At 26.9% G+C, this 16,212-nt stretch overlaps 1 protein-coding gene across 2 annotated transcripts in view; it reads left to right on the forward strand.

Moving 5' to 3' along the window:
- LOC107173840 (uncharacterized) overlaps positions 1-16,212 on the forward strand; it is a 119,218-nt gene that overhangs the window by 29,145 nt on the left and 73,861 nt on the right. The window contains exon 2 of one of the 2 annotated variants that reach the window (XM_089222741.1): positions 11,849-11,961. The exons of the other annotated variant lie outside the window; for it this stretch is intronic. The gene's annotated coding sequence lies outside the window, so the exon portion shown is untranslated. The remainder of the gene's footprint in view (positions 1-11,848; positions 11,962-16,212) is intronic. 2 annotated transcript variants of the gene reach the window in all.

Raw genomic sequence — 16,212 nt, forward strand, 5'->3', positions numbered from 1 at the left:
CTAATGTCTAAAAATCATTGTTAATAGTATTTATTCACATTACTGAAATAATAGTATAACTGATGTAGTTGTCCCAGTAGAAAATAGTTGACCAAACATTAAATTTCAATTAATATTAAAAAAATAAGTTTTATTGATTAATTAGATGTATTAAATTATAGTGCATTTTAGCAATATTATTAATTATTATATACTAAAAAAATGGAACATTGAGTTCATGCGAAGTGCAATTATTTTTATACACCAATTAACAATTTTCGGGCAAAAAATCGTATTACTCTATTCTACGGATTTTTGTTTGAAATAGAATAATCAAGGATTTCATATAAATTTAAACCACACATTCTGTATATAAGATTTATACTATACGCTACTGGTTGTTATTCTGTTTGGTAGAAGTCTTTTTGAACTTTGTACGTCATATAAAATAAAAATAAATTATATAATTATTATTCATATATTTTATATATATATATATTTTTTAATAGAATATTTACAATTTGTAACATAAGCAAAATAAGCAAATTGGATTTATTTTTTTTTTTTACAAAATATTTACATGATGATAAAATATGAGGAGGGAGGCTCTTCTTAAAGTGAAAGGACTTTTTGACATTAATTTTGATTTTCCCATTGGATGCCCATTTTTCTATTTTTATAAGATGTGATTAGAGATTAGAAGCTGCTATAATGTTGTTACTATGGTCGCTTAAAATTGCTGTGTTATCAGCATATTATGTAGCAATTAGGATGTTATCAGCGCTTGGTATATCGGCAGGGCTGCATCCGAGTTCCGTCCCAATTATAAAAATTGAATTTAACAATATCACATTATTTAGATATAAAGATAATATGATATCAGTTATCGCATAAAATAATCGAATTTAATAATATCATATTATTAAATTATTTATTATTTAATTATTATTATATTATTTAATTTATTAGAAATAAAGATAATATGATTTCAGTTATTGAACCAAATAAACTTTTCAGTCGTTATTTGTGCGTGTCAGCGCTTCGTTAATATATATTAAAAATGGATAGTCTACAATATATGTACAATGAAAAAGATAAAATGTTAATTATTAAAAATTAATTTAAATTTTGTTTTCACAAAGAGTTGAATAACGATATTGAACGATGGAAGTGCATTCGAAAACAATGCAAAGCATATTATATAAAAATTGGTAAGATAACTAAATTTATAATAATTAAAGAGCGGTTATTTAAGTTCTTTAATGCTTAAAATATAATGCTAAGATGTTCTTAAAAACGCCAAAATATATATATACGATTAAATTATGAAAATTATTAAGGACGGAATTAGTATATACCTTTTTTTAACTGGGACGGAATTGGTATATACCTTTTTTTAACTGGGACGGAATTATTGGTATATACCTTTTTTTAACAGGGACGGAATTGGTATAAAAAAAGGTTCTCGGGACGGAACTCAGATGCAGCCATCGGCAGTGAAAATATTGTAGAGGGTAGGGATAGGTCACTCCCTTGAGGGACTCTTGTCAGAATTTTGAAGTAGGAGGAGAACGAATTACCTTGTCTAACAACAAATGAACGGTTAGAGAGATATGATTTAATTATTAAATAAAGGGGTGCTGGTAGAATTTATTTTTATTTTAAAAAGTAGACTTTGATGCCATATTCGGTCAAATGCTTGGGATACATCGAGGAAGACGCCAGGGCAGTAATTTTTTTCCTCGAATGAGGAAGATATTTTATCTAATAACCCTATGGATTTGTTGGGTGATAGAATGTTTGGATCTAAAGCCGAATTGAGTGTCAGGAATTGTTATTTGGGTTTGGGTTACCGATTGGATTCTGAGGAGTAATATTTTTTCAAACAATTTGGCTAACACCGGTAGTAAACTGATAGGTCGAAATAAAGATGCCTAATTTTTGGGTTTGTTTAGTTTATATATGAGAATTATTGTAGAAAGCTTCCAGATACGTGGGAAATATGATAATCTTAGTATTGAGTTGTATAAGTAAGTGAAGAGTATTATGGATTTATTAGGAAAATTTACCATTTTATCAGTGATTAAATCGTAACCAGGTGGTTTTTTGTCCTTTAGTTAAGTATAAAATGTTTTATTTCTCTGGGCGTTGTATGTTTCACGGGAAGTGACATTGGTAAAGGGGGTGTCTAAAAAATTTTCAATTTCGTTTAGCTTGTTTGGGTTGGAGATATATTAGAGTGTGGTATAAATATGTCTGAAAGGTGAATACCAAAAATATTCGCTTTTTTTCTCATCGGATATAGCTAATGAGCCGTCTACTTTTTTAGAGGATAACTGTGGTTTTTAATTTGAATTAAATTTTTAGTGGCTTTCCATATCGAGACAGTGGCGTAGCCAGGATTTTTTTTTCGGAGAGGGCTGATTAGTTTTTACACACCGGTGGTTTACCTAAAGGTTCTTCCATAAGTTAAAAAAGTAGAAAAAAAATAATAAAAATAGCAATGAATTTTCCATTTATATTTGAAAAATACAATTTGAGACGTTTTTAGTGAAATCATAGACCATCGAAATAATTTTTTGATTTTTTTTTTGAGGGGGCTGCAGCTACGCCACTGGTCTGAGGTCGATAAAAAATAGCGGTAGAGGATTTTTCGTTGTTTTGTTTAACACATTGGTGGCTTGTTGAACCGAAAAACCCAACTCTTGGACGGCTATTCCGATTTCTATTGTTGGCGTGGAAGGGTGAAAGTTTCTAAAGATGACACAGAATGATCGTTGATCTTGTGATTGATATGTGTGAATTTAAAGACTGTTCGTGTTTAGATGTTTAATAGCCGCACTATATGAATCAGAATTTTTAGTCTCTATTTTAAAGTTATTCGCTGTAGTTTTACATGTAAAATTCAGAAGACCGATTAAGTTGATTAGTTCATTGTGGAAAAGTAGCTTATTATGTTCCTGACAAAGATTGGTGGAGGAGATGGATTCATTGAGATTGGTCGTTTTCATTATTGTTGTCATTAATGTTATCTGTTGTGACTTGTCTGGGATATTTCCATTGTTTTCAATGGTATCCATGACGGAGTACCTGTTAATAGAAGTATAAACTGGTTTATTTATTTTTTCGTTGCTTCTTGAGAGCTTGAAGAGGAGAGAGACGATCGTACTGATCAGTACAAACGTACTGTTTGTAATTGCTGGTAACGGTGATGAACTTGTTAGCGTTGTTTTCGTTGCTTAACATTTCCAATTCTGAATTAGAGAAGACGTCACTGGAATTACTCTGTGTACGCGACGAGCATGCATTATCAGCCTTTTGTTTAGTCGATAGTATTTAGATTTACTCTTATCGTTGCGGAGTTTGCTGAGTGTAGGCCTCATTTTGAAAAATAGTCGTTAATTAACTATTAGTAATGATGATGTCTTATATATATTCACTGGTGACCTATCGATAAGACGGCGATACACGCTACCCGCACTGACAGGCGTGAGCGCGTTGTTGGTCTTACAGAATTAATTAAAATCTGTTGTAAATATCTATTTACACAGATGGTCAGATTTCCTGGAAGCCAAAATAGGTATACAAGGATCGGTGGAACTCAGCTGGTCATTTTTGAATGCGTTTCACTTTAAAAGAAGCACAGAACCCGGATAAAGCGCAATAGTTGATAACGGAACGGCGTGCTTGACGACAACGATCGCCGAACTGTAATAATTATTAACAATGTTATTAAAGTTTTGACGCAGGTACTTAGAATCTACGGGAAAACTGGTATAACCGTAAAATCTGGTGAGACAATTAAAAATAGTATTTTGTTTACAGGTCATGTCTTATTTAAAAAAAAATGTTTAACGAACCACAAAATGTTTTTCTTTCAAAGTGAGTTGGTTTAGTAGGTATAAATCCAAATTATATTCACAGTGATATACAAAATACGTAAAATATATTATTAGGTAACATATTAACACATACGTACTTTTCGCCAACAGCAGCACAATATATTCAACAACACTCATATTAGTCTCAATTATAAATTAAATTTGTCAACCAGAGTATGATATTAAAATTGGATTTGTAATTAACGTTGCAGTTTAATGAAATTAATGTAATTCATTATTTTTACGTTATACAAGTTTAGTCTTAACCATTACGTCATTTATAATTGCTGATACAAGAAAATAATTAATTGGATAAACAAAATGCTTATGAAAGATAGCTTACATAAATTATCGTAGAAATAACTAGAAACAGCCGTCACTTTAAGTCCAGTTTGCCCTATATCACTGGAATAATCATCTGATAAGAAACTGGGCCCGATATAAAGCAAAAAGATAGATGGGCTCATACTTTTAGGAGAAAAAAATGGTGTGTAGTTTCCCCGAACCACATTTTAAGCGTGGTTGATTTTAAAGACCATCAACAGTTGTATATATGTACGATATACCGCTATTAGTGTAATAAATAATATATGAATGTGTAGGGTTGCCCTTTGGGGTGAAAACATCTAAATGTTTCTTGGTGAGATTATTTAGTTACAAGGTACCTATTAAGGTTGGTATGTGTGTTGGTGGAATGTATGTAAACATTGTTTAAAGTTATATACAACGGTATCAGTATGTATCAGAATTAATACTTACCTGTTGACTGTTTTGTATACCTAGGTGAAAATTTGAAAAATTGACATAGTTTTTTTTTTTAGTAATATTATATAATATAATATTGTGTATTTGTGTGCAGTTAAAATATTCTAGAATACTGGATATTATATTTATACTAAGGAGACAGCGCTAATATAATATTACTAGATTATCTTTAGTTCAGTTACCTATCTATTCCATTACATAGAAAACTCAGTCTTATTATAATATTTAGCTATATGCACCACACAAATGTAAAATACAACAACAATTGCTCACGTATTTTTACATATGTTATGCATTGTTATGGTTTTTTTTCTGCTTAATATTTTTTTTTAGTTCTTCATTATTTTTTGAAATATTAAATAACATATATTTTCTAAGGCTCGCTCAAGCGTATAATATGTAAGCTGTGTCCTGTGTGGTATGAAGTGTATAGATTATTTTCTAGTTATAGATCACAGAGCTCGCGTTTATTATTAAATGATTTGTTTGGTTTTATATATATATAACTATTAAAATTTAATCACATCTTATTTTGTTGAAATTATTATTTTTATTTCGTTTAAAATAACACGATTGCTACACACCACTATCAACACTCTGGTTTCTGATTACTTGAACAGAATATTCTTACTTTGCTTCTAATGTTCTTACATTATTTACCTTTAAACTTATTACCTGTTGGTATCCCATCACCGTATTGTTGTCAGGAAATTTATCTCAACTTCGTCACATAATGTAATACAACATTCATTGTATGCAACCATATACGATTAGTTGTATGTTTTCAACTACACTACCAATTCCCATACACCACATACTGAAATCAGTACAAAAGTACAGTGAAACCTCCTTTAACGGACACGTCTCAATAGCGGACACCTCCAAATAGCGGACGACATTTAAGCGACCGAGAGTGTCCGGTATTTAGAGGTTTCACTGTATTTAAATAAACTATTTCATTCGTTATTTTCTGCTTGAAATAAGGTAACTTTCTAAACAACTCAATTATCAAAACTTATGTATTTTATGTTAAAACCATCTGTTTGATCATTTTTATCGTCACTTTATTTAAAATAATTATATAATAATATTATGATACGGTATCGTCGATACCTACATTATTGTAACGTTTAACAATGCAGTAGCTTATATTAAACCCTTTTAATAACGTGGTTTTAATATAAAATCGTGTAATTCACAGACTATAACATTTTGTTTTATACCTACTTAATTTGTTATATCAATATTCATCGATTATGTGAACTAGTTTATGTCAAAATTATTTGAATTAGAGTAGAAAAATAAAATACTTAGATTAATGCAGAGAAGTAAATAAATAATTTCCGTTTATGGCGGTATTGTGGTAAAACGTTTGTTCATTAAATTAAGTGCTGCTATGTTTGTTTTCAATGTTTTTTTCGTGGAAAATGTTTTCGATAATTTTTCATTGGTCGTGAAATATTTAGGTTTTTTCCGTTAATTTTAGAATCAAGCAGACATATTGATTAGGTGTCAAACAAACGATAAAAAACATTTAGTTAGTTCTTGAAGTTTAATTTAAACCAGAGCAGGTAATTTATTGTCTGGCCGTTTTGTATTATTATTTGTAAGTTATAGCTTAAGTTATATAACTTTATGTCCGACAATTCAATTAGCAATAATATCATAGTTTTTGTACAAGAAAATTAATGAGGGCGACGGGGGAGAAAGGGAGTAGAAGTGGAGACGAAAAAGACACAAAAACAATTCATTGCACAGCGGCATCTTCGAAACGATATTTATTTGAAGGGTAGATTGGAAGCTTATACAACTGCTATAAGATCGATCTTTCGACGGAAATACTTATTGCTTCCTGTTATTAGAGCTTTTCTTTCCCAGTCACCATTTTAGTTCTCGTTCTCGTTGTCGTTTTTTTTTTTTTTTATCTCGCTTACGCAGAAATTGAAAGCATTGTGAGTAGCAGACTGAGTATTATTTATTGATTTCCCATTTTCATATGTTGCTTGGTCCATATACATACGAATTTACGATGTGTAAATAAAAAAATGTTACGATTTGAAATCAAACTATCTTTTTCGCATTTTACTTGTAATTATTTGTAACACGATTTCAAAAATAATTTTATTACATTTGAAAAATACTTTAAAAAGTGTCTAATGAGAATCGATGTTTCCATTGCAAAAATGGAGTATAGCCGGAAATATATTCGGGTAAATAACTTTTTTTTATTTATTCGTACCTACAGGTTGTTTTAGCGCGACTGCCCTTATAATGATACACCCCAATGACTTATTTTACTACTTAAATTTTTGAAAAATGTTTTATAAACTTAAAACTAATAAATCACTAAACATGAAAATGGGGATTTATATGCAAATCGCTTTTTTCTGAATATCCTAGACATTGTTTTCAAAGTTCACAATTTGTTATATAAATCAATACTGTACCAAAACATGAATATATATTTTTTTGATCTAGTTTATTTTGACATTTTTATATTTCAAGTATATTTTTAATATATCTTATAGGAATGGATAGCATTTGGTAAAATATACCATAAATTATCCTACTGAAACAAAATAAATGAAATAGATAGGAACCTATTATTTATTTAGTTCTATCATATTTGTTTTAATCTAATATGTTTTATATTTACCTATTTACCAGACAGAAGTGACGGTATATTATGCACAACTACGGTCAGAAAAACAATACATAATTTATAATATACAATTGAATAATAAAAATAGATATTTTGTTAGGTTAGGTTATTAATGTTAGGGTATTATATGTTGCATATAATTTTTAAAGGATTTTTTTTTTTAATTTTGTATTTTATTATTACATTAAATTATACATTTTAAGGGTAAATTTTTTTTTTAGTACAATTCGGTATCCTAGTTATATTAATTAATTAAAATTTTTGTTTAATATACGTCCACTGTGGATTATAATATTTGTTTATGAATGATGCTGTAACTTTCAAAAAAAATTTTTATGCATAACAATACATTTGCCGACCTTTGAAAGTTTGAATGTTTGAAAAAATTACTAGCTTAGTGAATATTTTAAAAGTAATTTGTTTATATCTAGTTTCGTTTCAAACTTTTTTTCGTATTCAACTCCTAACCTAACCTAATCTAACCTAACCTATAAAAAAACGAAAGTTTGAATCTTCTTTTTCTTAATTATAATTGATTTAATTTGTATTCATAGGTATGAATTATCATTTCCATATAACACATATAACTTGGAAATATATTTTTGTTTTCAATTTGTTATAGATAAAATTAAAAGTTTGAATATTTTTTAGAATTTTTATAGCATAATAGTTGATTCTGATTATTTTTTCATATACCTTTTCAAAATTTGTAGATTTATTACCAGTCCAACTAATATAAATATCACGATCGCTTACCAACATTTTTTAGTTTAACTTTATATCATTTTTATGGTATGATGATAGTTTTATTAATGGTAATATGAAGAAATAAAATTTTAGAAATTGTCGATGAAATACAAATACATGTTAATTAATGGACATCTTGTTTAAAAAAAAGAAGATAAAATCACTTCAAATTGTTCAAACATTTTGACTACCTAGGAACACGAAATAAAATAATAAAACTAACATTAGATATCTTGTCATAATAACATCATTGAAAAACAATAATCGTGTTTTATATAATTTTAAAAACCATGAAAATTTAAGGTCATACCTATATAAACATAAAAATAAATGTTCATTCTTCATACAATTGATTTTTCTGCAGTTAATCATTTGGTTTACCAAACATAAGGTTAGCTATAATTGATATTTTTTGAGATGCATTATACTAGTGTAACAAGACATGTTCAGTTAAACTTATTTCAGTCGACTCATTAAGAAATTAATATATTATTTCAAAGTTTTACTACTGATTAGTGATTACTTTTTTTATATAAAAATAAAAAATGTTATTAAAACAAACACAAGAAAACTGTGAAAGAATTGTGTTAAGTAAAATTTCAATCAATAATTATTATAATTTATTTATCATGCATTTTTACACATAAGTAATATTATAATCGCATAAAAAGCCAAATAGTTATTGTTTTAAAATTGAAGATTTATAGTAATAATATTAAATTAATCTAACTAAACGAAAATATGTTACATAGTTCAATATAATTCATATCGTGTGAAAGCCAAATATCAATTTATCGTCTATTTAACCTAACCTAACCTACTAGGTTTAGAATTTATATAAAGTATACTGTTGAATATAAAACATAATTACATAATAATTATTCTTTTCAGATATTATATATTATTATAATTTGGAAATTTGCGATGTATTGGAAATAATATTATATTGAGTTAGTAGATATAAATAGTACCTATAATTATAATTTATAATAATATGTTATCATGTATGTGATGCAAAAAAATGATTCGCCTTTTATTCTTTTCGATAAATCGCAGTTTATTAATTACTATATAATTGTAATGTATGTGGTGTATATTTAAGATAATATTACATAGACACATATTTGTATGTCTTTAGAATTGTGTACTTCTAAAGCAGCTTTAAAATGAATACTATAAACTTGCGTTTGTGTGTGATAGATATATTATTCGTACCTAGAGACATGACTCGTATATGTCAAAGGTTTATTGTTAAGGCGTTTTACTTGTTTGTTGTCTGTTGAATACTCTGAATGAAATCCCATTAAGTTAATTTGAATGAAATAACTTAGTATAGGGCTTTTGTGTAGTGTTGTATAACAGTGGATTTACATTCAAGCACAAATAATATTGTTTAATTTAACTGATATGGTTATTTAGTGATTTTTATGAGTTTTAATATACATTTTGATTTTACAATTTATTTTGATATTAAAAATGTACAAATAAAAAATATAAAATTAGCCAACATTTTATAGATGTAGTATCCATTATTTACAATATGCTTAATAATTTCTATAAAATATAAATTAACGTATACAATTGTAAATTAAAATTATATACGTTTTAACATTTAACATTAAGAATTTTGGGACTAAAGAGTTATCTGTATAGTAAAATAGTTAGAAATATTTTTATACTTTTATAATACTATATATATATTCTATAATATATTTCCGATTTATTCATAAAATTATTATCGAACATTTATAACGCTTAAATTTTAATTTATCTTTTAAACCTTTGAAATGAGCATCGTAATTTAATTTCAGTTAAATTTCTCATTAGACTAGCCAACGGTCAATTGTTTGAGTTGTCTTTTGAAATTACTTTGGACGTTGAATTATTCTTTATCTTTAAATAAAAAAACTATTTATATTGAAGAATTCAACATTTTGTCATTGAAAATCCGTTTCCTGTTTGGGAATTAATTACTCTTATTAAAGATCCTATTCATAACTCAGAACATTATAAATACATTTTTAATTTTTCTATTCTCATACTATGCCATACATTTTAATTTTACATTTTCAGTGTTAATAATTGAAAGTTGAAATTTCATTGTGTAATGTAATTTTAATTATAACTAAAAGTTGTTTTAGGTATATTAACTTAGGTACCTACTATTATATATAAGGTGATGTTAACATTAACAAGTAACAACTTTCTGGTGGTTAGAATACATAATTTATTTATAAGACCACATCCTTTGTCTATGATATTTTTAAAATAACGTATGATGTTCCATTTAATCTCAAAGTTTATTATATTACTAGGTAAGGAGTAAAACGTCCATTAGTTAGGTATAAGCCAACATTGAAATAAACATGTTGTGTTATGTACATTTAACATTTCAGTACATTAATAATTTATAGCAATAAAATATATAAAAACTTAAGAATAACAATTTGAAAAGTTTAAGTAAAACCAGCCATAAGTTCATTTTTATATTTAATAATATAATATATACCTAATCGAAATTTTTTTAAATATAACATGAGGTGATCTTTTCGTAAAGTATATTTAATGTCATTAATTTACTTTTTTTAGTAAATACAGAGTTGTGATACTAATAACATTAAAAACCCTCAACAAGTGTTGTAAAACCAATGCAATTATGTAGGTCTGCTATGAGATAATTCTGATGAATGCATTTTTTCTCAACAATTTATCATTTTTTTTTTTTTTTTGCATATTGTTGATATTCTCTTCATATCACATACAGTTATTATTTATTGTTTAAATTTTGTCAACAATACACCAATTTCTTTTACCCTTGATTTAATGAAAGTATACTAATCAACAACATTGTAATTATTAATTGTCTTAACTTTCAAAATTATAATTTACAAATATAATTAAAACTGCGGTTCACTAATTAGTGTAATCTACATCATTACGAGGTCATAAAATTAATTCAACTTAGTAATTCCTTTGTAACGCTTTGTTGATTATATTTGTTAAAAGTGACAAAAATTTGATTTATATAAGTTTTTTAATTAGTTTTAGAGTTTTAGCATAATTGAAAAATTAAGCTACTGTAGTACAGTCATAAAACTATAGTATTATGATCAGAATGTGTAAAGCTCATTTTGTTTTGTAATTTATGATAGTCATCAATTAATCAAAAAGTCAAAATACCAAAGTATATAGTGATTAGATTGGGTCAGTATAGAACTTTATAATATAATATTCCAATTTTGTTCCAGAGACCAAACACTATAGGTACATGTAACACACCATGTAGTAAATAATTTAAAGTTTTTGGGGTGAATAACGACAAGAGTGAACACTCTTTTAAGCATTCAGAAATATCTGAAATTAAATTATTTTGCTATTTCAAAAATAGGCTAAACCTGCGGTAATTTATGGGAGGTAGTTATACTAAAGTTAACAGGAAAAAATAAATAAAATAGATCCACACACTTAAAGAAACGATTTTTGTAAAAATGTTCAGATGCCTTATCGTCTGATTTAGCTTCAGACGAAAAGTAATTGAATTTAAGTTGTGTTTTAGTTGCTATGAAGAAAATCGGTGGTGTATTGCAGGTCTGTATTTCGCTCATTAAATAAATAAATAATTGATAGTTATTTGTTGTAAAATTTGTTCTGTTAATTTTTTTTATACCTATTTATATTTAAAAAATCGATTTATTGTTGTACACTAAAATTGTGTAAACAGAGTAAAGTGTATAGTTTTTCACTAAAACCTTTTAAGTTTTTGTATTTTCCTTTCTTCTTGTTGAAAACTAATTTAAATTTTGTAATTAAATAGGTACTCAGATGGATGATTTGAAATTTTTGTTTAATTTTACATTATTCTACGTGAATAAATCTGAAGAAGTTCATTACTTTACAATCGCTTCCAAAAATAACTACTTACTACAGGTAATAAAAAACATACATATGCTTATAAAATTAAACTATACCTACAGAATGTAGGCTACAGTACTCCATTTATGATAAAAGTATAAACATATCTTTATTATTATGTCTGTTTGAGAATAGACGTTATTTAATAGAAGTTTACTCATAATTTAATTAAAAACATATTGAACGTTTTAATAATTCATAATACCCAAAAGTTGAAAATTGTTTTGTGATCGTTTAATGAAGTTCCTTGTAGAAATGTTTAAAAACAATAAGATCGACATCTTTAAACCTCTTGAGTTCCGTTCATCATCATTTTATGAATATGATATTTCTTTTTTTTCAATTTAAAATAAAAACTGGTACAATACTACTGATTTACATTGAGGTAAGTGAGCGATATGAATACCATATACCCGGTATCTCTATCTTGTAAACGACATAGAATTTTATAGCTTTTAGTGAAATTAACTTTGATGAAGTTAATAAAGACTAAGATGAATCCTTAACTCAAAGCAACATTATTATGTTAGCGTTCAGTATAAACCAAGTGAAGCACTCGGTTGGCATGCTATAAAATCGGAAACGTGTAGAATAAGTATATATGTGCAACCGGCTTTGAAGTAAATAAAACAATAATAATGCAGAAAGCTTAAATACACACAGAGAATTCAATAATGCAAACTTTATTTATTTCCTTTGTTGCCTGAAATAATGAGTTTTTGTTACAATATAATGTGTGGTGGATATTTTATAATGTTTTTTTATTTGATAAATGCAATTAAATGACGGGCAAATTAATTTTCGTGGAATTAATAATAATTCTCTTTTTTTTTACATAGAATTATTAATTATTCAACATATTATTATTTCACAGTAACAACATGACGAATTTCTTTATAAATATCCGCACGCGTCTTATCCGCTGGCCAATAACCGTGTTCCGATAAATAGATAATGCCGATGGGCCCATAAAAGCACACAGACGCCTTTTCCACGAACAGAGCAGACATTCTAACATTTTTATGTCTAGACCGTAACCATTCGTCCATTCCATGAGTATGATAATAATATATAGACGCATTACGCCTATATAATATCCTTTAAAAATATGTCACCCTAAATAAATATAATTACATATTATTTTATTAAAGTATTAGAATAGCCACTACGTGCCCAATCTTCCTCGCTTATAAATAAGTTTCACCAGTAGGAAAACTCCCTTCTCTTAACTAAATGGCCTCTCTAGTTAGTCTCTTTTACAATCGAAACAACGGAAGTAGAATATAAGAAGAAGAATCTAAAAAATAATAATTACCTATATAAATATGATAGTTATTAATTACTACTATTTATTATCGTGGACACAAAGTTAGCAAAATCTTATTCCACTGGGTGTCCACTGTCCACTGAACTTCACTATGTGTCCAATTGGACACAAAAAATATTCTTAAAAAATGCTCTGGCCGGTAGTTTGGATATTAATATTTTTCTATTTTATCTGTATCACTCTTGTATTTTTATTCTCCGCGAGAACGAGGCCGATGGATGTTATATTTTCTACACGGAATTTTTTTTATGCATATCGATGATTAATCTGGCTGTAAGCTGTAATTTAATCATCGATCAATCATCGCGTCCGATCAACTATAATAGCGCCGACGGGCACATAAAAGCACACAGACGCCCTTGCTACGTATTTTCTACAAACAGCCACACCATTATGTCATGAATATGCTTATAAGATGCAAGTACGACATTTCCAAGAAAAAATGTTTTTACTTGTTTTTATTTACATTGATTTTGTTGTGATAAAAATATAAAATGATAAAATAGCAATACTGCGAATGCTGTAATGTATTACCGCATAAATATTAAGTAATATTATCATTAGATACCTCTGTGATTATTAATTATGTTAAAAAACAAAGATATTTAGATTAATACAATTTTTACGGTATATTTTTAATATGATGAAAATGGTTACATTGTATACTTCAAAATGCAGCGCATATTTTTGATTTGTACACGCTTTACGTAAAAAAGTAAGTTCTATTAAAAAATAAAATGAAATTTTCAATTTTCTAGAAATTTTTTGAATATTAGATTTCTGAAATTGTACATCAATAGTCACAACCACAGCCGTTCTGTTTGGTTATATAATGTTAAGTAGACGCATATCATAATGTATTTTAATGTCAGTCGATAAAAATATTACTATTATAAATATAATTTGTTTTCGTTTAACGTTTACCGTCCATCCCGTCATCGCATAACTTACCACATACTTTTAATTTCAAACCACAATGTTCAACAAAGCTCAAACTCGTATTATTTTCTTTTGTCGACTGTCAAATTATGATATTATTTACCACAGTGGAGAAGTTTTAGAATTGTTTGTTGGTGCGTCTTCAAGACGGCAACGCCACTTATATGTTATATAGTACTACCATCGGATTGTATGAATTTACGAGTCTATATCCATATACATATTAATATTAAAATCTTGGCTGGTAGTTTGAATATTATTATTTTTCTATGTTATCTATATTACTCTATTTTTTTCTCTACATGATCGATGGCATTGGATATAATATTATTATGAATCGTAAATATCGATGGTTAATGGCTGTACACCAAAATTAAATCGATGTATTATAATACATATAATATTATGTCATGTGCAACGTGGCCTATGTGTTAGCCAACACCCATTCAATCCTTCCTAACGAAGTTACAAATATTAATTGATTATAATGTATGAATAATAAATTTAGATTGTCTCGCGAAAATTAACATTCATATATGATAATATCATATTATTCTAATAATATGTTTAATTTGAAATTCTCATTAGCAAAACTTTAATGCCGTTATTAAGGTTTTCTATCGAATTTAACTTAAATGACTTTTATATTATGCACAATATATTATTATATACCCAGAAGATACCCGTATATAAGTATATAGTCAACAACAATAGCACATGCTTTCATTACTTCTGCAAATTCCATTTCCATCATATCTAATTATTTCATATTTAATAAAAGTACAAAATCCAGTGAGCTCGGTTTTTATGGTTGACTTCAGAGACTTAGAGTTCTGTGGAAATTCCATAAAACTCGGTGTCTAAAAGTTTATGAAACTTTACGCATAATATTATTCCAACGTTTGAATATATATTTTATTTATACATCAAAATAAAAGTATAAAATTGAAGAATTAACACTCTGTTGGCACTTTAACTAATGATCTTTATGCATAATTAATATAAAATTAGAAATAATACAAAACCGTAATATTATGTTTGAGATTTAGACTCTAAATAAAATATAAAAAATATGCAATTACATAAATACCGCATACTAATAATATCAAATTTATTAAAATTAACAATACATAAACTCTACTACTCTAGCAAATAAAATTGTTTAAAATTGAATAAATTAAGTACCTAATAATAAAAGAATATGTATTTTGTGAAGATTATAGATGATTATGCTCAAGATATTTTTATAGAAAATGTATCTAAGCTTAAAGGGTGTTCGAAACTCTTCGGAGTTTTAAAAAGTAAACTTCTTAGGTTATGCGAAAATTATTAGTCTAAAGTACCACCTGTGTACATTGTTTTCAATCGATTTATAAAAGTTTTGGAGACATTTTAGTGCTTCATGATGTTTTTATATGAAATAAAATTAAAATTGTGATAACTGTAGACAAAAACAGGACTTTCGAAGAAATATGTTTTAATTTATATGTGATTAAAAATACTATGATGATAATTAATTAGAATTATGCCTTCTAAGTATAAGAAATTATTTAAAATTTAATATGTGACTCAATGGCTGTATTGAAATAAAATATTAAATTAATTAATGATCATATTATTTAAATAGATATTTAGAAATTAAATGAAAATTTAAAAATGAAAATTGATATAACTGTGAAATTAAAGATTTTATTTGAAAAATGATATTTGATTTGTTCCAATAATTATTTATTTATTTATTTTATTCACAAATGTTATTTTATGCATTGTTGTAAATAATAATATGTTAATGCTAAAACGTTTATTTAGGATAAAGTTATATTTATCATACCTACCGAGCAATAGGCGTATTTCATAATGATATATAATATGATTATTCACATATACTTCTCTGTATAATAAGCTTAGTATTTTCATTTTTGAAATATCTATAAAAGACTTTTTATTTACAATATTAATATCTTATTACAGATCACTGTGCATCGGAATACCTCCAAGAA

This window comes from Diuraphis noxia, unplaced genomic scaffold (assembly GCF_037042655.1).
Source record: "Diuraphis noxia isolate RWA-SAM2 unplaced genomic scaffold, SU_Dnox_SAM2 contig0003, whole genome shotgun sequence".
NCBI classification, from domain to species: Eukaryota; Metazoa; Arthropoda; class Insecta; order Hemiptera; family Aphididae; genus Diuraphis; species Diuraphis noxia.